Here is a 24,522-nt window from a genome sequence, read left to right as displayed (position 1 = left end):
ATGAAGACAATCATAGTTATAATTAATATAAAAGACATCCTCCAGCCCCTAAGTTATAAGCTTTATCTTCATACATGCCACTTTATTCTATCCTCAGAAGAGTCCTCTTCAAGTTGTGTGATAGGAAACATTGCATAAATATTAATGGTAGCATTTAAATAACCCACCATCCCCCTGGACGGTGCTCACGATAAAAAGTCACAGAGGTTTCTTACACATGTGACTGAGATAGGTTCATACTATCTCTGCTGGTAACCAGAAAGCTGGTGTGGTAACCCACGTTTACCTATGTAAGTATTTCTATACATGTGTGTAATTTTAAATATCTAACTTTTCTCCTTTGTTCTTGTATTTATATTTGGAATCCATGAATGCTCTCTGCTATATTCCATGTGTCAGCAGAGACGAAAGCCATCTCAGGGCTCTGGAAATGGCAGAGAGTGAATAATTAAGATCAGGCATCAAGACATTGACATGTCATTCACGGGTAACACGGAGGGACGGGATGCCAATAGCACTTTCTGAATATGCCACCAAGGGAGGAATTTCCCAGATCCTTAATAAAATTGGCCCCCATACATAATGGATACTACCAGTCAGTACCTGCTTGCCACTGCACAGCTTGTGTCAAAATTATGGAGAGAAAAAAAAGTAGAAAACGATATTGTCCATTTGCTTATGGAGTAGACAACTATCTATTCTGTGAAAATTGAAGAGAGTGAGGCAGGGCCTCTGGCCAAAAGCACGTCCCTCAAAACCTGTCACATTGCCTGAAATAATCCCGTTATTGATTCAGTCCTTTGAGTCATTTTCTAGTTCTTAGTCAAGCCTATTAAAATACACACACCTTTAGAAGATCCACATCATCTCCCAGGTCCTTAATAATTGGTCCCCAAAATGACTTGTGGCCATGGAGAGTAAACAGAGGAATGCTTTAATAATTATATAAAATAAACAAATATATTTCCGTACGTAAAATATGTTCGCATGTCCATCATACATATCAGAATGTTGACTGGGCCTTTTCCAGTTGTTTCCAAATGAGCAGGGACTATATTTGAAAATAACTGACATAAAAATGCCAAATTCCAAAGAGCATCACACCAGGCACAGAAGGCTGGTCCCAGAACTATGGAAGCATGGCAGCCTTGACAAATGACTAGAGACTGTTTCTAGAAAGGATGCAGAATAGATCCATCATAAAAATGTTAATCTAGTCTACCCTTTTGGATAGGAGGAAGGCTTAGCATTTTTTAACTGACCTGATTCCCTGTTTGAATTCCTACATATCTACCAGTAAGCTTCAAGTGCCAATTGTGTAATTACATATGCCTTGTTTTTTTCTCATTGAAGCAAAATGTATTTGTTTCTGAATAAAATTCCATGTGTATATACTACTTTTTATGTATACATTCACCTGTTGATGATTGTTCCATATCATAACTAGGCAATAGGGTTTGGGATGATCTACTATCCTAAAAAGCTCATCAACTGGGAAGACCTAACTCTAGCCAAATCATTACAATGAATATGTTCCTAAAATCTGTTAGGTATAAGGTGTGAATATAAGAGAGGTGAAACTATTTAGTGTGAGATTAAAATAGTAAGGCAGCGCATGGTGGTGCACACCTTTAATCTCAGCACTCGGGAGGCAGGCAGATTTCTGAGTTCGAGGCTTGCGAGGTCTACAAAGTGAGTTCCAGGACAGCCAGGGCTATATAGAGAAACCCTGTCTCGAAAAACCAAAGGAAAAAAAAAGAGGATAGTAAGGCAGAAAAGGACATATTAGGAGGGAAAAGTTGTTGAGGTGGAGACAGCATGGCCTCATAATGCTGAGAGGGGCAGTGACCACTGACACCTCCCACTGCCTTGTCATCCCATTTGCATCATTCACTTTTTCTAATTGAAAATATTCTTTTAGTTCAATATATTTTGATCACACTTCTTCTCCTCCTCCAACCTCTCCCAGATACTCCCTACCTCCATACCAAACTCCACACCCTTTCTCTTTCTCTCTAAAAAAACAAATGAATGATTAAATAAATAAAAATAAAAACCAAGAAACACACATCAACACCCCTACAAAAACACAAAACAGAGACCTATATACAAGCAAAACAAAAACAAAAAAGCAAAATAATAATAATAATAATAATAATATGCAGAGAGGGGGAAGGGAGAGAGAGAGAGAAAGAGAGAGAGAGAGAGAAAGAGAGAGAGAGGCAATGCTCAAACAAAAATAATAAGAGACAAAAGTCTACAAAAATACAGTTCCTTTTTTTTGGGGGGGGGGGCGGAGGATCAAGCTACTCTTTCTAGGCATGGTGCTTACCCTGAAGTGTATACTCAGTGAGATTCCATTTGGAAAAAAAAAATACTTTTTCCTCTCCTAGCAGGTACCAATTGCAGAGAGCTCCTTGTTTGGAAATGGGAACCCATGTCCACCTCCCCTTCTTAGAGCTTATCCCAGAATGCCCGATTCAAGCTCCACAACTGCAAATTAAGGAACTCATGCAAGAACCTACATAGGAGTGAGGGATTAAAGCAGCTATTGGTGCAAACCATCAGAGAGCAGAAATTGTTTCAACTTTTTCCTGAAAGAAAAATTTTTTAAATTAGGTATTTATTTCATTTACATTTCCAATGCTATCCCAAAAGTCCCCCACATGCTCCCCCACCCACTCCCCCAACCACCCACTCCCCCAACCACCACTCCCCCAACCACCCACTCCCCCAACCACCCACTCTCCCAACTACCCACTCCCACTTCTTGGCCCTGGCATTCCCCTGTACTAAGGCATATAAAGTTTGCACGACCAATGGGCCTCTCTTTCCACTGTTGGCCGACTAGGCCATCTTCTGATACATATGCAGCTAGAGAGAAGAGCACCGGGGGGTACTGGTTAGTTCATATTGTTGTTCAACTTTTTACATGTGGTAATTTGACCACTAGTAAATAGGGGGCTTACCCTAAAATCTCAATGAGAATTTTGTTTGTTTGTTTGTTTGTTTGGAGACAGGGTTTCTCTGTGCAGCTCTGGCTGTCCTGGAACTCACTCTGTAGACCAGAGTGAGTCTGTCCTCAAACTCAGAGGTCTGCCTGTCTCTGCCTCCTAAGTGCTGGGATGTCAAGTGGTGTGCGCCACCACTGCCCAGCAAGAATTTTTTCTTAAGATTAGAGAAGATACTGGATGGTTTAAACCAACTTGCAGTACATTAGAGGAAAGAAAAGGTGTTTAAAATCCGAAATACAATGGAGCTTAGTATATGTTCTTTCTGGCAAAACCACTTCAGTCATAGCACAGTGTGATGACTCTCAGAAAACAGTGCCTTCTCCTTTACAGAGAAGATACACTATGGCCCCCAAGAGGATAATACTGTGACTAGGGAGAGATTCCACAAACCACAACAGAGTGGGGAAAAATTCTAGCACTTCCATAAATGTCAATAAACACTGGTCTAGGGACCATAGGATGTCCCAATATATTTTCGTATAAAAGTTGTTACCAGAAGGGCCTTAAAATAAAAGTACTGGAGGGAAACCCGAGGGTCTAGTGGGAAAGGATAGGCTATTCTGAAGCCTGTACATTACAGCAGAGGAGACTCCTATGCCCCTGAGCCAATTGAATAATCTGTTTCATTGACACAATTATTAAATCATTGATTACAGTGCTGAGTGGTCCTGTACCCGTTGTCTTTATTGCAGGTGAATTGTAGCTATCGCCAGCTGTTTCTGTGGCAAGTTCTTGAGCTGCAGAGGAGCTGGCATTGTGCCCAGATGCAGCCTGGGTGCCCTACAGCTTCAAAGTGTGTTTTTTTTTTTCTTTCTTTCCCCCAGTGAGTGCTTCTCTCTGTCATTACATGGTTTCCCTGCACTCTCGTCAGTACAATAGAATTCATAAAACTGGAGCTCAGAAACAAAGAGATAACTTATTGGCAAGTAATGAAACACAGAGTGATTGTTCAAGCAGTGTAAACGCAAAAGGGCTTTGAACCAGCTTAAACGATCTACTCCTACCCCATCGCCCCATTGTCAAACATGGCATAAAATAGGCAAGTGCCTGAACCTGTTTAAAAAAATAAAACACTCTCTTTGCTTTAATGCTTTGCTCATCTGTTGCCTCCAGATCTTCTACTCCGTTCTAACCGCTGGTTTGCATTTGGCCCACTTGTCCAGGTTGTATCTACTAATGCTGACTCAACCCCAGATTTCTCTGAGGAATATTCTCCCAAAGAATGCAGTTTCTACTGAACTGTCCTTCCCTTTCCTTTCAGAATAATTCCATCACTTCTGAGTGATGTGCCAGTCACTCGACTGTCAGATGCTGGGACAAGTGTGGGAACATTGAAAAGCCACACAGGTCCACAAAAGGTGAGAGACACTTGTGCAGATGCCAAAGGTACTCTGGAAAACTTCCTCAATGACTTGCATGGGCAGACTGATGAAGTTTCCTGCCATCTCTGGTGGAAAGGAAGTGGCTCGGGTATGGATTACCAGATTCCCGAAAACTCAAAATCCAGATCAAAAGCTTTTTGGATATGCATTTTAGTCCCCTGAGACTTAGAGTTTTATTTCCTGATGTTGTTTCATTTGGGGGATGTGTGTTACACATATGTGGGGCATGTATGTGAATGTGAAGATATGAATGCCTATGGTTAGCTGACAGAGATGTGCCCTGAGTGACTTCCTGTATGGCTTGCCACGTTACTGCTTCGATATAGAATCTCTCACTGAAATAGAGGTTTGCTATTTCTACGTGGCTAGCTGGTCAGCGAGCTCTTAGGATATGCCTGTCTTCACTTGCTAGTGTAGGGGGCAGAGCCATTGGGGGACCCAACAACAGGGTTGACCATCTCCCTCAAAACACCAATTAAAAATCCAAATTAATACTCATCTCTTCAGCTTAAACATCATTCTCTTTGCCTGTCTTGAAACCAAGCTTGCAATTCAATCATACAGGATTTCAGAGTTTCCAAGTACAGCTGCCTTTGTTCCCTTTTCACATAAAGTAGATGGAAAATCTTCAAGATTAAGAAATGGATTGAACAATCACAGAATCATGGAAGCTTCAACATAAAGGAGACCTGGGAAACCACTGACTTTGTCTATGCTTTCATTTGTAAAGATGAGGAGAGTGATGTCAGCAGAGGGGTAGGGCCCAGGCACAAACCAGAGTTTGTTAGCTAAGCACAGACAGGGCTTGCTTTTGTTGTTAGAATAAGGGATTGAATGATTCCAATTCGTGCCATCTCCTTTATTCAGAAAGTTTACCATTCCTCGTCTCCTTTTGTCTGTGTAACCATGACAATTGCTGGGAATAATATAGTTATCAGTATAAAAATAGCCTCATTAGAACCAACAAGGAGCTCGCCAATCAGCTTAGACCTATTAAAGGGCTGATAACCACTTTCCAGCCTTCTAGTTTGCAAAGCACACTCTCTCTGGACTCCTCCCTTAGGCTAGTTCTTTCCTTGTCCGAGCTGTCTCTGTCAATCAGTTTGACAGCTGGGATTTACGAGTAGAATCCTGCCTGAGAAAGCTCGGCTCTCAAGCAGGCTCAACTGGATCTTGCCCTGGGATTTGTGACCTGCTGCCGCTTTTGAGAACCCCTGATGTCATGTCTGAGGCAAAAGTGAACATTTCCCTCTGTGGATCCAGCAAAGGAGAGAGAAAAACTGGGCGTCATCTGAAAATTGACACACTTATTAGCAAGATTCCTTCGGAGAGCATTGATTAGTGTTTGGTTTCTTTGCTGGTAGCCTGTTTTCCCTACCACTCCCTGATGATAGAGTATACTGATCTATGTAGCTTTGCACTCAGCAAAGAACAGTTCATAAAAGGACCTTCGTGATGCACTCACATACCGCTCAGAACAAATACAAACCAGGGAAAGTGAGAACTCAGAACTAGGGAGAGGTAGAAAGATCCTATAGTGTGGTTGCCATCATTGACTAATTTCATTTGTCTAACCAGTGAAAAGACAATGTCATACTGAATTCTCTGGTTGAGCCACATGAAGAGTTGGGAAGAACTGATGGAGCAGAGCTCAACAGATTGCCTCAAAAATAATGTTTTATTTCAAGTTAGACCTGGTTTTAAAAATAAACAGATCCAGTAACAAAACAGTCTGGAGAAAACTCTAGAAATAGATCTGCCCATGAATGAGAGGTAGAACGAGGGGGTCAGATGCAAAGGAAATTCAGAAAAAGCAAACAAAATAGGATTTCATAACATAGCAATTCATAGTGGAATTGAATATCCCTAATCAGAACAGATCACAAATCTATAGGTAAAATGAAAACATATCAGACACCACCACCACCCCCCCCAAAAAAAAAAACAAACAAAAAAACCCACCAAAATGGAAGATCATTTATAATTGAGTTAGGGAAAGATCCATGAAAGATAAAATTGAATTGAAACCTCTCCTAGCTAAGAATTTCTGCTCAAAAGATACCTACCATAAAAAGAATGAAAATACACAGATGGGGTGAAAATATTTACAAATCACATTTCCGATAAAAGATTTTTTTTAGCCCAAACATGAGTAAATCTTATATACTCTCTTGTGGTAATACAAACAATTTCAGCAATACTAGCAAAGCAAATTCAATAATAGTAAGACACAAATTTCAAATTAAAAGGAAGGAGCTAAATATTTGCATAGGCAGACCATCAGACAGGATGTGACAATGGGGACGAAGGGTGTAGTCAGATTTAGGGAAAGGAAAAAGGGAAACATTATTTTTTCCTCTCTCTCTTTTTTTTTTTTTGTTGGTTATTTTATTTATTTACATTTCAAATGTTACCTTCTTCCCAGTTTCCCCTCTAAAAATTCCCTATCCCATCCCTCCACCCCCTGCTTCCATGAGGGAGCTCCCCCACCTGCCCACCCTAGCATTCCCCTGGGACATCAGAGTCTCCATGGGACCAAGGGCCTCCCCTCCCATTGATCCCAAATAAAGCCATCCTCTGCTACATAAACAGCTGAAGCCATGGGTCCCTCCATGTGTACTCTTCGGTTGGTAGTTTAATCCCTGCAAGTTTTGGGAGTCTGGTTAGTTGATAATGTTCTTCCTATGGGGTTACAAACCCCTTCAGCTCCTTAGTTCCTCCCCTAACTCCTCTATTGGGGTCCCCAGGCTCAGTCTGAAGTTTGAAATACTTCAAATCTTTATTAGTCAGGATCTGGCAGAGCCTCTCAGGGCACAGCTATAGCAGGCTCCTGTAGCAAGTGCTTCTTGGCATCAGCAATAGTGTCTGAGTTTGGTGTCTGCAGATGGGATGGATCCCTAGGTGGGGCAGTCTCTGGATGGCCATCCTTCAGTCTCTGCTCCATGCTTTGTAAAGCTGAAACCAAAGAGCTGGATGCTACTGGTGGTGCTGAGAATGCCAACTAAAAGTTTCGTGTGCTGAAGGAGGAAATCAAAATCTGAAACAAGTCTTGGGGGAAAAAAATGTCAATTTAAACACCCACTCCCATATTATCCCAATATTCTACTTAGATACTACCCCAACAGAAACAAAAAAATCATTACAAAAGGTTGCATTTGAATGTTTATAGTAAAGATATTTTCCCAAAACAGAAAATTACCCAAAAGTCAATCAATTAGAAAATTGGTATTTGAATTTAAAAAAAAAATATGAGTGATATTTTTTATAAAGTAACTGCTACACAGCAAGAAATAGAAATAAATTACTAGAATGAAAAACAAAATTCTTTGCTGGGGTCAAAATATTTTCCTTAAAACCACATTTCCAATAATCACAATAAGTGAAACAAAGTAGACTGAGCCAAAAATAAATGAAATTATGCACATACATGGCTTCCTTTCTACCAAATCCTAGAAAATGCAAATTCATTATAGAGATAGAAAGTGCAGGGCTGGGGGGGGGGGAGTGGAGGATGGGGGTCCCCGGTAGCTAAGGCTCCTTGGAGTCTTACAACAACATGCCACTTTGTGAAGCTGGAGGTGAAGGAAACATCACATATGCAGGAAGGTTGTTCACTTCTTTGACTTATTCTCATCTTTTTAGGCACTACTTACTACTGAGTATTTACTCTGTGACTATCACCCTATCAAGAAAGTTACATGCATCTTGTCATTTAATCTTCCCAAGTGTTCCTGTACCCATTGTACACATGCTACCATAACTAATTTGTGTCTGGTGAGGTCAGATTCCAATGTAGGTCATCCCATAGAACTCTGTGGCCCCAGGTGTGCAGGACCGGCTGGCTTGTTCAGACCAGAAGAACAACGTCCTGAGTGTAAAGATAGCTTGAAGTTGCTTGGACTCCATGAATCCTACCACCTGAATGAACGCTGCTGCTCAAAGACAGGGCCTAGAACTCTCAACAAAATGTTTCCTATTCCAGAACTCTGATAAGAACTCCCCTCTTCAGTGAGCTGACTTAGAAAACGTGCTTCTCCCTGATAACATCATGTAAGCATCTGTGAATGTATAAATAAAAATAGGTGGAGTTACTAAATACAGAGGTGTGAAAGAGGGAAGTGGGCCACAAGCCACTGGGCGTTGACTTGCTTGAGTAATTGTGTGGTATTTTCACGGGACAGAAGCTTCCATTTAGGGACAAATGAGTGTTTGAGCCCTAACCCTAAATGCCACTTCCATACTAAGGCTGTCCCTCAAGGAAGGTTCACCAAAGCAGGACAGACAGACACTCTAAACATCTGCACAAAGCTACCCAGAAGCTAGGAGTGACCAGGAAAAAATGACTCCCTTTGTTTTCTTTCTTTTTTTTTTTTTTTTTTTTTTGTTCCTCCTCTGTTTTCCAAAATTCTGGCCTGTCCCTCTCACCCTGGATGCGGTATTATTCATGCCAAACAGTCCTGCTAAATAACAGGGTTTAGAAAGTACTATTGGAAACACCAAAACTCACATTTTGAGAGAGAGAGAGAGAGAGAGAGAGAGAGAGGAAGGAAGGAAAGGCATAAATGATAAATGAAATGAAGATTTTTTTAAAAAAGAAATTTTATGGTATTTAATTAATCTACCAGTTTTCCTAAGTTGCTTTCAAGTGAAATGGCTCCTTACCAGTGCCTTTTCAAAAGGTTAGAAGTGAATTCCCTGAGCTACAATCATTAGCATATAGATGTCTCTAAGTGTTAATTTCTGTTTTCACTGAATGAATGTAATTTAAAATGAGGCCCTTTCAAATCAGTTAACTTCGGCCATTTGAGAAAGATAAGAAAAATGGACTCCAGCCTGAACCCCCGCAGCCGAACCTGCTTCTTTCCGGATAAGTGCGATCTGCTGCAGCCACGCACTACTTTGGGAAATTACAGCTCTGTTCAAAAAGAGAAATTGGGTTTGAGGTGAGCAGGTTAAAAGGACCCCAAACATTTGATTCTGATTTAGCTAATCATGAGAAGGAAATTGAAAATGAATGAAGAAATCAATTTCGAAAAATATGGTCGTTCCATTCGTATGGAAAACCCGGGAGCATTGTTGATGAAATCCAACAACTCCAGTTTAGGCTCCTTCACGCACACTGTTTGGCCCATACCATCACTGGGCACATTTTGGCTAAAATTTGTCATATTAAGGGAAAGTGGCATCCAGTAGCAATCCCAAATGTGGTTAGGACTGTATGAGGTGTATTAAAGGTCAGAGGTCTCTTTCTCAGTTGGCGGTTGTGGGAGAAGCTGGGAAATAAAGACTTCCAAGTGTGATGTCTTTTTCACACACCATGGATATCCTACAGCCAAAGAGCAAAGAGTAAAACAGAGATCTATGGAAGTTCCCTCCCGATGGTTCTCAGGCACTTATCCATCCATGAGAACAGGCTCCCTAGCTTAATCACTTCTCAAAAGGCCCTGGTCCTTAAGACCACCAGGGACATTTTCAGACTGCAGAATGACATCTTCTCATTCATTTTAGTAATTTAACAACAAATCTTAGACCCATGCCACCTTCCTCCCAAAAGCCTCTCCTGTCTACCTAAAGTTACTCCCACTCTAGTGCCTCTAGCTTTCTCTCAACTTTCCACCCTCTGACACTGTCCTTTCCCATGTCTGTCCCCTCCTGGACATCATAGCATAGTAAGAGCAGATCCCTCCTATCTCCTCCACAGCCAACTCCTCTGCCTAGCACAGGTGGCCCCAGTTCTTGACCCCTTGGAGGAAATCAGAAATGTTTTCCTGGCTTAATGAATAAACGAAAGGCAAATCCACCAGTTCCAAGTGAGGTTTTGGTAATCACATCTAGATCTGATAAGGACATAGAGCCCACTGCTTGTAGAGAGCAGAATAAATGAGAGACGATGAAATCACAGTCTCCCCAATGTTATTTGAAAAACTCAGGAAGCATCTTTGTCCCCACATCAAAATTACACACACAGTAGCAAAATAGTAGTTAATATAGGATATAGGTTGGTCTACCACTCTCGTTTATACCTCCCTGTTTACAGGACTACTCTCACGCCTAAATTGCGAGGTTTACTAGGAAAGATGTCACTTCATGCTCAAATCTGGATCCCCCAGAGTCCCTTACATATAACAAAAGCACATTAAATATTCAATTAGTCCTCACCTTCAGCAGAATCCAGACACACTGTCATTTGCGGCCCTTTTCTAAATTGGCTTCACACTCACCATTAACTGAGCCATTAATGGATGACCCTCATAAACACACAAAGCTGCTGGCTTGGGGCTCCAATCCAAGTGACTGATTCTCCTAATAGAGCTCCATGAGAGCAGCACCAGTTCATCCACGCATTCTTCATCTGTCAGAGGCTGCTGAGTACACTGTACATTCTAGGTAGTAAGGTAAGTGCTGGCTACACAGGGGCATCAGGCTAAGGTCCTTCTTACACCCAGGAGCCTAAGGTAGAGAAACGTCCATGAGCAGTACCAACCTGATTTCTCCATGGACCAGGTCCAGAATTTCTTCAGCAATCATGTTTCCTACCACTAAGTTTTTGTGTGGCAACTAGGAGCAATGACAATAGCCTTTGTTGTTCAGGGGAGTCTCCAGGACAGTTGTGACAAACAAATCAAGGAGGGTGTCCATATCTAGGAACCAATGGCTTCTAAGAGAAGCAGTAACCCCTGTGCACATGACTTAGATTAAAAGCTTTTATATAAATACATACCTGTATGTATGTTTGCAAATATATAGCAGGTTTCCATATGGATATAACAAACATCCTTACTTAGTGTTAGCTATCCCTTCTCCCACCCATCCCTATCCTCCATTCTTCTCTCTGCATAAACCTCCCTCTTTCACAGTATTCTTTTCCTCTTCATATCACCTATGTTCTACTATAAATCCTCCCTTAAGACCTTCCCTCCATCTTGAAACTAATGATATCATTATGACATATTATATATGTCAACTATAAATTAATTTAAAGGTGTAAGGAGATGACTCAGCCAGTAAAGTATGTTTCACATGATCATGCGTTTGTATCCTTATCCCTCACATAAAAGCCAGGCACAACAGCATGCATCTGTAACTCCAGCTTAGGAATACAGAGATATGAAGATTCACAGAGCTCAATAGCCAACAAGCCCAGCTGACTCAATGAGTTCTAGGTTCAGGAGAGAACTCTGTCTCACAAAATAAGCATAGCTGAAATAGATTGGAAAGGAAAGTAGACCCTAGATCTAGGAGACTCTTGCAGGTCACAGTGGTAACTTCTAGTTGTACTCACAGTATAATAGACAGTAGTAGAGATGTGGGACACCCTCCTTTTTTATATAAATATTTTTTATTACATATTTTCCTCAATTACATTTACAATGCTATCCCAAAAGTCCCCATACCCTCCCTCCCACTCCCCTACCCACCCATTCCCATTTTTTGGCCCTGGCATTCCCCTGTACTGGGGCATATAAAGGTTGCGTGTCCAATGGGCCGCTCTTTCCAATGATGGCTGACTAGGCCATCTTTTGATACATATGCAGCTAGAGTCAAGAGCTCCAGGGTACTGGTTAGTTCATAATGTTGTTGCACCTACAGGGTTGCAGATCCCTTTAGCTCCTTGAATACTTTCTCTAGCTCCTCCATTTGGGGCCCTGTGATCCATCCAATAGCTGACTGTGAGCATCCACTTCTGTGTTTGCTAGGCCCCGGCCTAGTCTCACAAGAGACAGCTATATCGGGGTCCTTTCAGCAAATGCTTGCTAGTGTATGCAATGGTGTCATCGTTTGGAGGCTAATTATGGGATGGTTCCCTGGATATGGCAGTCTCTAGATGGTCCATCCTTTTGTCTCAGCTACAAACTTTGTCTCTGTAACTCCTTCCATGGGTGATTGTTTCCAAGTCTAAGAAGGGGCAAAGTGTCCACACTTTGGTCTTTGTTCTTCTTCAGTTTCATGTGTTTTGCAAATTGTATCTTATATCTCAGGTATACTAAGTTTCTGGGCTAATATCCACTTATCAGTGAGTACATATCATTTGAGTTCTTTTGTGATTGTGTTACCTCACTCAGGATGATGCCCTCCAGGTCCAACCATTTGCCTAGGAATTTCATAAATTCATTCCTTTTAATAGCTGAGTAGTACTCCATTGTGTAAATGTACCACATTTTTTTATCCATTCCTCTGTTGAGGGGTATCTGGGTTCTTTCCAGCTTCTGGCTATTATAAATAAGGTTGCTATGAACATAGTGGAGCATGTGTCCTTCTTACTGGTTGGGACATCTTCTGGATATATGCCCAGGAGAGGTATTGAGGGATCCTCCGGTAGTACTATGGTGGGACACCCTCCTTGATTGGTGGCCAGGAGTGTCCTGGAGACTCCCTAAATAATACAAGCTATTGCCATTGCTCCTGATTATCCACCAAAACTTTGTGGCACAGCCTTATTGCTGATGAAACTGTGGACCCAGTCCATGGAGAAATCAAGTTGGTACTGCTTATGGAGTTTTGTCTATTTTAGGCTCTGGAGTATAAGAAGGACCAAGTATCTTTTGATACTTGAAGGATGGTGAAGAAACGTTAGAGCGAGTCACACTGTCATCTGCAGAGTTTCTGGCTGACATGTAGAGAACATTTGATGACGGAAAATTTTAGGTGTCCTTCAACAACTCACTAACATTATGCTTTACCTAAGAAAACCTTGCTTTATGAAGAGGACCTTCCCCAAATCTCTCACTAAACTCCAGAGGGGCCCCTCACCATCTGAATTTTGATGACACCTTCCTTTATGCTCATCATCGCATCTAAGTGCATGGGCACATCGATGCTGGGCACTTTGGATGAATCCCTTCTGCTCTGACACTGGATGCAAGATGAACATCATGGAGTTCTTTGTCCTTCGGAAAAAGAGCTCATTTCTCTTTTTTGTTCCCTTACTTCATGTTTATTTTTTATTTGTTTAGCTAAGTTTTAGATTTTCAGCTGTCAGGTCATATGTTTAAAGGCTGAAACTTCAGACAGACTGTTTCCTACTTCTCTCTGTAGACCTCAGCTGATTCTCCCAATTCTTATTGACAAAATGATGTGGGGCCGCACTTGTGTGTGCACAGACATAACACACACACACTCGGGACAGTGATGAAGGAAACCAAGACTTTTATAGTTTTGTTTTCCTTTTTTGAAGGGTAAGTAGAATGAAAAACCTTGAAGGTCACACAGCAACCCTATGGCTCAGATCGCTCATCTACAATAGCGCCTTCCATCTGCTTGAAGATCTATTTAAAGGACTCAATTCTCCCAGTGTCCATCCCTCCTTCAGTTCAGAAAACACCAGTATATATATATTTAAAAAAAAAGACCCTACTCTCTGTGCCCTAAATAATATCCTTGGCAGCTTGCTTTAATGTGTCAGATAAGATGGCAAAGCTATCTTTAGAGGATACAGGAGGACTCTATGCTCAGGACAGCACAATTAAAGAGGGGTTACTTCTCTCTACCAGAGGCTAAAGTTTCAAGTCTCATGAAACAAATGTGTCACTAGCCTGACAATTTAGAGTACACTCTGGCTCATCTCTGTCCCCTCAGAACCTGTTTTCTGCAACAAATATGTATTTACCACTAGGCCAGCACTAAACTTAGAGGATACAAATGATAATTTTATCACAGTTAATTTGTGATAAATGCTTCTCAAATGACATGATGATAAAGCAACTATTATTGTTTCTATTTTACTGATAAGTCAAACTGAGATTATGAAGTAATTTGTCATAGTTATGTTTTAAATATCTTGGGATTTTTATATGCAGGCTTGTCTAATTCCAAGTCAAAAAATGTGAGTTCTATATAGTACTTTTTGTTGCCTTTAAGAGTCTCATGAGTGGGGGAGACATAATGTGGATTCACTACAGGACAGGGTATGTACAGTGAACTGGTACCTTCAGAAAAGGTGCACTTGCTGGTTCTGTGCTATCAGTGTGACACAGAATTCACAGTGTTCCACAGATATCCATTTGATCTTTAGTACCATATTGCCAGCCTGGAAAAATCTACTTATTGTCCCATCATATTGCATTCCCCACCTATTAAACAAAAACATAAAGTACACTTTACCAGGTCAGCCTGAGGGCTTCTTGAGTTGAGTCCTGTCATACGTCTTGGTCACTGCTTGGCCCGCAACACATGCAACAAGTGTCACTAGTTCTTAGTTTTCAACCAAGAAAGTATAGGGAGTTACTGGTGTGGATGAGGTAGGAGGGAAGATGGCACTCTAAAGTGAAGGCACACTGCCAAAGGCCAATAATGGAAAGAGTGTGACAAAGAAAAGGATCCTGAGAAATCGCATGTGTAGTCATTTTAGGGGTTTCCCATGGTGAAGCAGGAGGTGTTGTTCCATGATGAAGTAGAGGGAGACAGTACTATGACATCAGAATGATCTCATAGGTAACTGTCAGATTAAAAAGGGATTTGTACAGGGTGTTGCCCTCGACACAATGGCAGGATATGTCACTCTTTGCAGCTCTCATAATTACCAAAAACTGTAATTCCTATACTCTGCTAGAAAATGCCACTGCAAGATTTTCTTGACTCTTTTTTAAATCTAGCACTGGCAGTTTTATTATAGAAATCTTAATTGGCTAATGTAAATAGTTGACTGCACAAGCCATCAAGTTCATATATCCCCTAGAAGATAACCTTGAAGTTGTAAGCTTTCTCCTCCCCGTTTCCTACAATTTGCTCAAATTTCTGCTCACCAAATTTTTTCTCACCAGTTTTGCCATAGCACAGTATATAATCAAGCCTGTGAGTGGACCATAATTTTCCTTCAGAAATAGTAGTAAAGAGCTACATTTGGAAATAAAATACAAACACTGGTTAATGCCAAATAGCAATGTTTACCTAACAAACATGCAAAACGTGCTTAACATTTTCTCTAGTATCAATTTATTTTTATTTAGTTTTGTTCACTTATGGCTGCACAACTGCATTTAAATAGCAAATTTGCTCCACACCCAAAACATTCATACCCAATCTAAATTCATATATATCTTGTTTTAATTCCACATTGACACATTTATTAGAGATAGATCAAATTCCCTCTATTCATTCAAAGCCTGGCTCTTAGGGAAATCATTTGTTTCCAGAAGGTCCAATCTCTGCAAACATAGGAATTGCCATTGTGCTGTAGATAGCACATTATGTTATTTATAAAGTGCCACACTGGAACAGAATAATGCTATCCATCAGTATCCAATCAGCAGTGAAGTTGGCAGAGGAAAGTGGGGTGTACAAGAATGCATTGGCACAGACCATTTAAACAGGCGGATTCTCGAGCTAGAACTTGGCAATGGCTTGCGAAACTAATTTATTTGTTATTTGCGGGAAAAGGTTGCCACTTTGAAAGGCACTCAAAAGTTTCCAATTTCAGAGCCCTTGCAGTCAAACAATGCAACTGGCATTCTCTCTCCCATGATAGCCTCCTAACGCCCCCTCCCACCGTCCAGATACCTGATAACATTTCATTTCATTCTCTGCCATGGTTATGATTTTTTTTTTGCTCATTCTCTATTTCTGTTTTTAAAATTGAATCCTCTCCAAATTCTTTCCCATTTTTAAACACCACCTGCTCTTCTTGCTACCATACCTCCAACACAGGTTCACACTTCTTGAGATGCCCATTGTTGCTTAGTATTAAAGACACTGATTCTTTTTTCAAATATGTTAATGGAATGCAGACAAGTGAAACTTCCATGAGCACCTGTAAACTCGGTGGGGCTGGAATGAAAAACACATTGGGGAATTTCCATATATTGGAGGACTAATTCTTCTTTTTAAATTCTTTGTTTTTATGAACGTGGGCATCACGCCTGCGTGTATGTCTGCACACACAAGTAAGCAGTGCCCATGGAGAACTGAAGAGGGCATCAGATCCCTTGATACTGGAGATACAGATAGTTGTGAGCAGCTACTCGTGTTCTGGGAATCTTACATGGATCCTCTGGAAGAGCATCTGGTACCCTTAATCACTGAACCATCTCCCCAACCCTCAGTGTTCTCACAAACTGATTCTTCATTCCATCACAGAGTACAAAGTATAAAGACTAAGCAATTCTGGAAGAAGAGCAAGGTACAATCAGATCTTTCACCATGAAAAAAACAAAAACTTTTTATATAGATTGGTTATTTTATATCTTGTGTTTGTAGATTACAAAAGACAAGTTGAATCACAGACACAAATGAGAACTCGAAAACAGAATCAGGGATTGCAAACTGGGAAATGGTAAAGGCCACAGCTAACTCTGTCATCTACAAACGACTTCAGAAATGGCTTCTGAGCAGGGTGTGGTGGCACACACCTTTAATCTGAGGACTGGGGACCAATCTTCCATAAATCTGGCAGGAGAGGAAATTTAATGTTTATGACCACTAGTGATGTCTGCCAAGGCTAAGTCTGGGTGCTACCGAGTGACTCGAGAGGATTTCAAAGAGGACAGTGCTTATAGAGGTGAAAGAGAGGACAGAAAGCACAGAGAGCAAGGTACCAAATCTCTTTCTAAAATATGTATTCACAGAACCAGCCTTTGATTAGGAGGCAGGAATTAAGGAAAGAATAGCATGACCACAGTTGTTAGTGTAGAACATTAGTGGAGCTATGCAAGGTGTCCCACTCCCAAAACAGCTCACAGATTCTTAGAACTTTTTTTCTCAAGCATTTCCAACCCAGGACTGCAATCAGCAAGCAGGTAGCAGGTCTTTCCAGATTTCTTATGCTTAAATGGAAATACAAAAAATCAAATAAAGTTAATTCCTTCTTATTCCTTCTGTTTATGGGACTCAGTATAAGGAATGAAAATTTGTTCATATTCTAAGGATACTTTATACAGATTTTTAAAAATCTTTTAAGGGGATTTTATGTTGTTTATCTTCATTGATGTCTAGGTTTGTGCAATTAAATCTAAAATTAATCTCATTAGGATGAGTCTCTTTACAAAATTCATTAATCCCCTGCCTTCTGTAATGGATTTGATTCTCTCCTGGCCCAGCTAAACTGTAGTCATCTGTGCTGGCCATACCCTATGAAGTTGCATGACGGTTATTTTTAAATCAAAGACAATTTAATGCAATGTGTACACGTGTTCTGTAACAAGCAAATGTAACCAAGCATGTCTGCTTCTTTATCTTATGTGTTTATTTTAAGTTACTGGGAATTGTAAAATTAGCATAACCTGTTCTCAAGCATATTTACCTGTTGGCTTTCTCTGTATTAAGTTCAACACAGCAGCTATAATGAGTGTGTATTAAATTCTGAGTTCAAAATGAAGCTCTCTGGATTAAGTCATCTTACATTGCAATTCATGACTGTAATCCAGAACACAATTATTAGACGCCAAAACTTGTCTACCTTAACAATGATAGCAGAGATCCAATATAACTCTTTAGGAATTTTTGTTTCATGCAGTTCATATGGATTTTGTGAATGTTTCAGACATGTCTTGATGGAAAACCAGAAGTACCCATTCTTCCTGACCTCTTTTTGACAGAGCAAGAAAACAGAGGAATGAGCATCCTTTCTTCTAGAACAGGAGTAGGGGTTCTCCTAGCTGACCTTCACCATTTCATTGGTACAGCCATCAACACATACATTCAGTTTGATAATAATCTTCCAGCTTAAAGAGATCTCTTGAAATTATTTATTATTAAGTTTCATTACTTCCTGCAAATGATCCCGCTGATTAAGAGCACCCTTTCAGGCTCACCACACCTAGACTAATCACAACATGACGATGAAATTTGAGCTGACTTGCTTTCCACGGCACCTATCTCATCAAATCTTTAAGTATAATTTAATGAAATGTCTGTTGATATAACTATAAAAGTGGAAAAACTCATTTATAGAATCAGCCAACCATACCTGAAGTGCATTTGCAATCTTTGACAAGTCAAGGATCACATAAACATTTTGAATTGTCTTCGTGTTGAAGAGGTAGCACTATACTCTGCCCCCTTGCAGTAACAAACAAGGTCTCTCTCTCTCTCTCTCTCTCTCTCTCTCTCTCTCTCTCTCTCTCTCTCTCTCTCTCTCTCTCTCTCCCTCTCTCTCTCTGCTGGGAAACCTGATTCCTCAGAATCAGACCTTTAAGATATATTTTGAAAAGTATCAAGTGATATGAGCATATAAAATGCTGTAGCCTGTATGGATATTCAAAGACCTTGTTCAAATTGTTACTCTTATAAAACCGTAAATGCATGCCATCTAAATTTATTACAAATATTGTCTTATAATGGCAACTTGAAGGTAACTTCCTACATGTAGGATGAAGGTTTACTAATACAATTCATAAGTACAAAAGTATATATTTTTGTGTGTATATACATATATATAGTAAATTCTATATTGTAGAATATGAAAGTTGAGATTTTATAAGCTCAAGAAAGCGATAGTATGAATGAAGTTAAAAGGTTCAGACCACCTCCATTAAAATCTGCATAGACAAGACACAAGAAAAGAACATGTTATTTTGAAAATAATTGCAGCACACGCTGAGTGCAGTAACCCATTTGGAGGTGAAGTTGTCCATTTGAAGTCACTACATTTGTGATCTATTATCTATCTGCATAGCATATTTTCATATATATATACATATATATATATTCCTTTTTGTGAATTTTTGAGGACAAAGACCTTGTCTCTTTTTATAGTTCAGTTACTTAGCACACATGATAGCTCCTGAGATATAAGAAATAATCAGTAAGTGTTAAATAGATAGATTACAGGAAGAAAAAAAAAACAGTCATAACCAATTTTGGAAACTACCTTATACACAAACTCATTATTATTTTCATATATTGCAAAAATGCTACCAAAGGAGAAAAGAAATACCCAAAATTAATTTTAATATTATTTATATTTATTTTATGTGTATGAGTGTTTTGCCAGAATGTATATATGTGCACTGCATGTATGTCAGATGTAGAGGACAAATAGGATGACAGATCGTTTGGAACTAGAATTACCATCACTATATAGGTGCTTGGAACCAGGTTCTAAGCAAGAGCAACCAATGCTCTTAACCACAGAGCCGAAATTATTTTTTCAAATGCTGAGGAAGGATTACGTTCTATTTTTGTATGTTATGGTAGGAGATGTATCTATTATTCAAAGCAGACCATATTTGCCTGCTTATCTTGGCAGACAGCTTGGAGAGACTAGACAGTGGCATATGAAGTGCACTCCTTGTTCAAGAGAACCTTACAGTCTGTTCTAAACATGCTAATTTGACAAAGTACTTTCATCAATGTGCACTCATAAATGTAAACTTTTGATAGAACAATTTGCTGTATGAATCTAACTTTTTTTTCTTGGATGGTTTCAAAGCAAAGGTATATTTTTATGTTGCTTGCTGAAGTACAGTCAGACTATGAATAGCAAAAGAAACGCTGGGTGAGAAAAAAAAATGTCTAAGGAGAATACATACATAAAGAAGGCAGAGGAACCTACCCAAAACAAACACAACCAACAGCAAAAGCATAGCCCGGAAGGGTTGCAGAGAACTCAAGCTATTTACGTTTCTGTATTCTTTCTTGAATGTAACATTGGTACTGACTATGAACCAAGGCTCATACATGCAAGGCAAGTGTTCTCCTACTACAGTTGCCTTACAAAAAGAGAGACAGAAAAAAATTAGAATACAAGACACTGAAAAAGTTTAGTTAGAATAGACATAATAATCCTAGCATGGGTTTAAAAAGCTGTGTGGTTACAGTAATGATCACTTTATCCTTTTAACCAAAAATTAAGAAATGGTTGTTATATTCACAAGGAGAAAAGACAAAGAAAATGACATAGAAAGTAATATTTATTGAAAGAGTTTATTCTACAATTGAGGTCTTCCGATTTGTGTATATTATCCCTGAGATGTAAGGTCTCCTTATCCCTCTCCCCAATACATATTGAACCCCCTCCCAAATTCAATCTAGCTAGAGTACCTAGAGACCAGACTCCTTTACTCAAAGGCTTTATTGGCCAGGTTTTAAAAGAAAACATAAACAGATAAAGATAACCTCCATCAGGCCACTGAAAATCAGCACATTTGAGCAACAAAATGAGTAGCTTTACAAAACAATCCTTCTGGCCTGGAGAGATGGCTCAGTGGTTAAGAGCAGTTCTGATCTTCCAGACGTCCTGAGTTCAATTTCCAGCAACCACATGTTGGTTCACACTCATCATCTATACTGGGACCTGATGTCCTCTTTTGACATGCACATGTACATACAGATAATGTAGTCATTACTCACATAATGAAATAAATAAATCTAAAAAAATCCTTCCAATATACAAATAAATCCTAAATTATTAAAGAAAAGAAAATGAATCATGCTACCAACATTTTTTGGTAAATATAGAATTTTCATTCCTTAGTTTCAAAATCATTTAATAGTTACCATGTGGTTTACCCATAGTACTTTTCCACAAATCAAATCATGTTATGCCATTAGAACACATAGCTACTAATGACCTAACAAACCCTTTAGCTTGAAAGCAGTATGTCATTCCTTGGTATAGACTGCAACAGCACATTTCTTTCTACAGCAGAAGTGAGGTTAATATACAACTGCATACCTGTTATATTCATAGATGAGCATGAGAACAGTTGACCAACCCTAGAGCTAAGTTCAGATTGGCCTGAAGTTAGGAGAGTATTAGTCATATTCATTTGCTGTTGTTGTTTCATTCATGTTGAAGATTGAGAACATTTCCACCTGTCTTCTAATTGTGCTTCAAAGATTAACCAACAAACATTAAAGCTCCAGGCAACCCTAACTCCAGTGTCTCAGTTGTGGTAACTCGATTAAATTTTATGGATCTGCACAGACAAGGCCCATTTCAAAAGGCTCTGGAAGAGACTTAACAGATACTTTCTGTCCCATAATAGCAAACTTGAGTATCAATGATGATCACATGCACTGCCAGCCCCTAGTGAATGCACTACCCATGGAGAGTATTCAGTGCAATGCCTGGGCCTTAGAAATCATGGCAACAGTATTATCTACTAAACTGAACCCTTTTGGAATCTAAGGTGAATGAATCAGACACCCCAAGACTTGAAAGCAAGCTTGAGCCCTTTTGTTTTTTTCCTTATGGTGTCAGGACAGCAAACCACACATACAGATTTTTTTTTCTTCAACAGAAATAACCTAATCCAAGAACCAGTGATAGGACTGAAAATGTAGCTGAGAAATCCATGACTGCCCTTGTTTTATTTGCACAGTAACACAGGGGAAGAAATGAGTACCAGCCGTTTAAATGGCTTGTATACTAGGGACAGTGGCAAGACACGGGTGGAATCTTAACTCTTTCCTACAGAGGAGAGGCAGCCATGATCTGGAGATACACACATTTTAAAACCTAAAAGCTGACATTCAGAGTTGCTTAGGGAGATGTCTTAACTCCATTATCAGCTAAAATATAACTGCATTATAAGCCATTGATATAGGTTCTCAACAGCGGCCTCAACGTGATGGGGACAACCATGCCTTACACCTAACAGCACACCAGACCTCTGAGTTGCAAAATATATTGCAGTCACTGAGATTTTTAATTAAAGCAAAACTATATCTTTTAAAAATGTACTTAATTAGTCCTCAGATTATTCGTTGGATGAACATGAAGTTTCCACAACCATTGTGACATTAAAAACAACAGAATTTTCTGAGAAGGAAATCAGTTTTTAAAACACCTATAGCTATCTCACACCGTATATGTATCCTAAGACTATTCTTATTTCTTGACATTTACCCTGATTCTCTCGAAAGACTCACGCCTTCTTACATGCTTTCCAGCTTTTTTTATTAATTAGACAAATTATTAGTATTAAAAGACAACATAATAGTTTCAAGAAGTAACTTCACAGACTAGCTGCATATTTAATCAACTGCTTCTAAATTTTTAATCATCTGAGTCCAGGTTCTTGTCTTGAAGCTTAACTTGATAACAAACCTACCAACTGGTAGGACTAATTGGCGCAGAGTCAGTCAATAATTTATAAGGGAAGGGAAAAACATATTGGATGTTATGAGGTACAAGACCACCAGCCAGTTAATCCTGAGAGGTAACAGGGAAAACAACAGCTGATTCCACAAATCCATGGCGCGCTGGTGACATCCACTGGCTGTGCACTAGTATCACCTGGATTCTTCGGTGTTCTCCTACATGGATTCTAAAAGAGACCTGGTAGGTTTTGTGTGTTGTGTTTTTATGTCTTTCCTTTATGTTAATCATACCTGTATCACCCGTATAGCCATTGCATTTATTACACCAAATGCATCATTTCAAAGCCATAATTCAGTCATAGAGGGTAACTGTTCTGTGTAAAGCAGATCTGACAAAATTTCTTACTGTTCTGAATTTGAAATAAGAAAACTTCAGTGAGCAGAGAAAGTATTTTCAGAGTTACACAATAAGCATCCATATTGTCCTCTTACACAGCTGAGAACTGGGTAGATCTCCTTGTAATATAATTTTTTTGGGGGGGAGACCAATGTGCCAAGAAAGAGCAGATAAATTAAGATTCAAGAAGTTAAGAAATTATTCTAAAATTTAGTTTGATTCTTGAGTGAATCTGAATGATCTGAAAGGCTTTTGTGCCCCTGTAAATTTGAGAGCACCCCTACAGAAGTATAGCAGAAATGCTGAGAGAATTTCTCATCTATTTAGTTCACAATGCACACTTAAAGGAACACTGCATTAGCATTGACACTTCTGCCATCACTGCTCCGAGACCAACATCATACCGAGATCAGAACACAAATTCCCCATTGAAAACTGAACAGAACAGAGATGCAACTTCATCCATGGAGCCAGATTCTTTCATAGTGACATACTTTATACTGTGCAATTTCCTAAAATTTCATCACTATATCAATCAAAACTTAATAAAGGGATTGAGGAGATGGTCTAATAGATAAAGTGCTTGTGGCAGGAGCCTGCAGACCTAAGCCCTGATCCCCTAGACCCACATAAAAAGACAGTGTTGTGGTCTGTGTCTGCAATAGCACTTGTAGAACAAAGAGAATGGGAGCGTTGAGACCGGAAGTTCAATAACCAATCTAGGGAAATCAGTGAACCCGGGATCAGTGGGAGACCTTGTCTACACATGAGACAGATGGCTACTGAGGGGGAGAGCCTAACAGTGACCTCTAACTTCCACTGGTATGCACACACATGTGTACCTGCACATACATGACCATGTGCACACATAGAACCCACAATCATACACACATGCATAATCTTCTAAAACTCTTTCCAAATCTTCCAGACAGTACACAAAGCAGCATATACAACAGGAATCATTTATGACAATTGTGAAAACGGAACAAGGAATACAAATGAATTTAGCTTAGCTAGGTGAGGGGAACTAAATGTTTAGGTCATAGTGCCTGGGGTATTCTCATAGTAAATACTAGTATTTGCAGTCTTGTGTCATCTGCAAGTTATAAAACCCCAGATGGATTTTTGTTTGTTTGTTTTGCTACTTCTATCTGTTTTTTTTTCACACATGAAGATATTTCTTTTTGTGTAAATTGTTTTAAGTACACAGCTCCCAGCCTCCAGGGAGCTGATGGGTATTGAGGAGCACTTGGTGGGACACTCAACAGTCCTAATAGTATTTAAGGAACGAGTTGTAGCAGCATTCTACCTGTAAATCTAGCAACTAAGCTCCCCAGGTCTTCAGAAACTTCACAGATGACGTTGGCTAATGTGCAGAGTTGTGGAACTTGTATGAAAGCATCGATTTAAAGAACTTAAGTGCATAATTATAGCACAGAGGAAAGGAGAATTTTGAAAGATACCAAGAAGATAAGACACACTAAGGGAAGGTATTTAAAAGAATAGGCTTGCGATATGAGCAGAGGAGACCACGTTATTTTCTCTAAAGGAACCGAATATTAGCCCATTGATTACAACTCCAGATGAGTTATTTTCCTTTATGGTGACTGAAACATTCTACCAGTGTGATGTGCATCATCAAGACATTAATGTCCTTTCAGAAGATGTGCTCAAACGACCTTCAGACTCCCTGGATCTCATTCTTCTGTGCTCAGGATGCTACAGCTGAAGGAATCCCGGGGAGCTTCCT

The sequence above is a fragment of the Mus caroli genome, unplaced genomic scaffold, assembly GCF_978045245.1.
Source record: "Mus caroli unplaced genomic scaffold, Mus_caroli_1 scaffold_2, whole genome shotgun sequence".
NCBI lineage: Eukaryota > Metazoa > Chordata > Mammalia > Rodentia > Muridae > Mus > Mus caroli.
Note: the sequence above shows the minus strand (reverse complement) of the source record.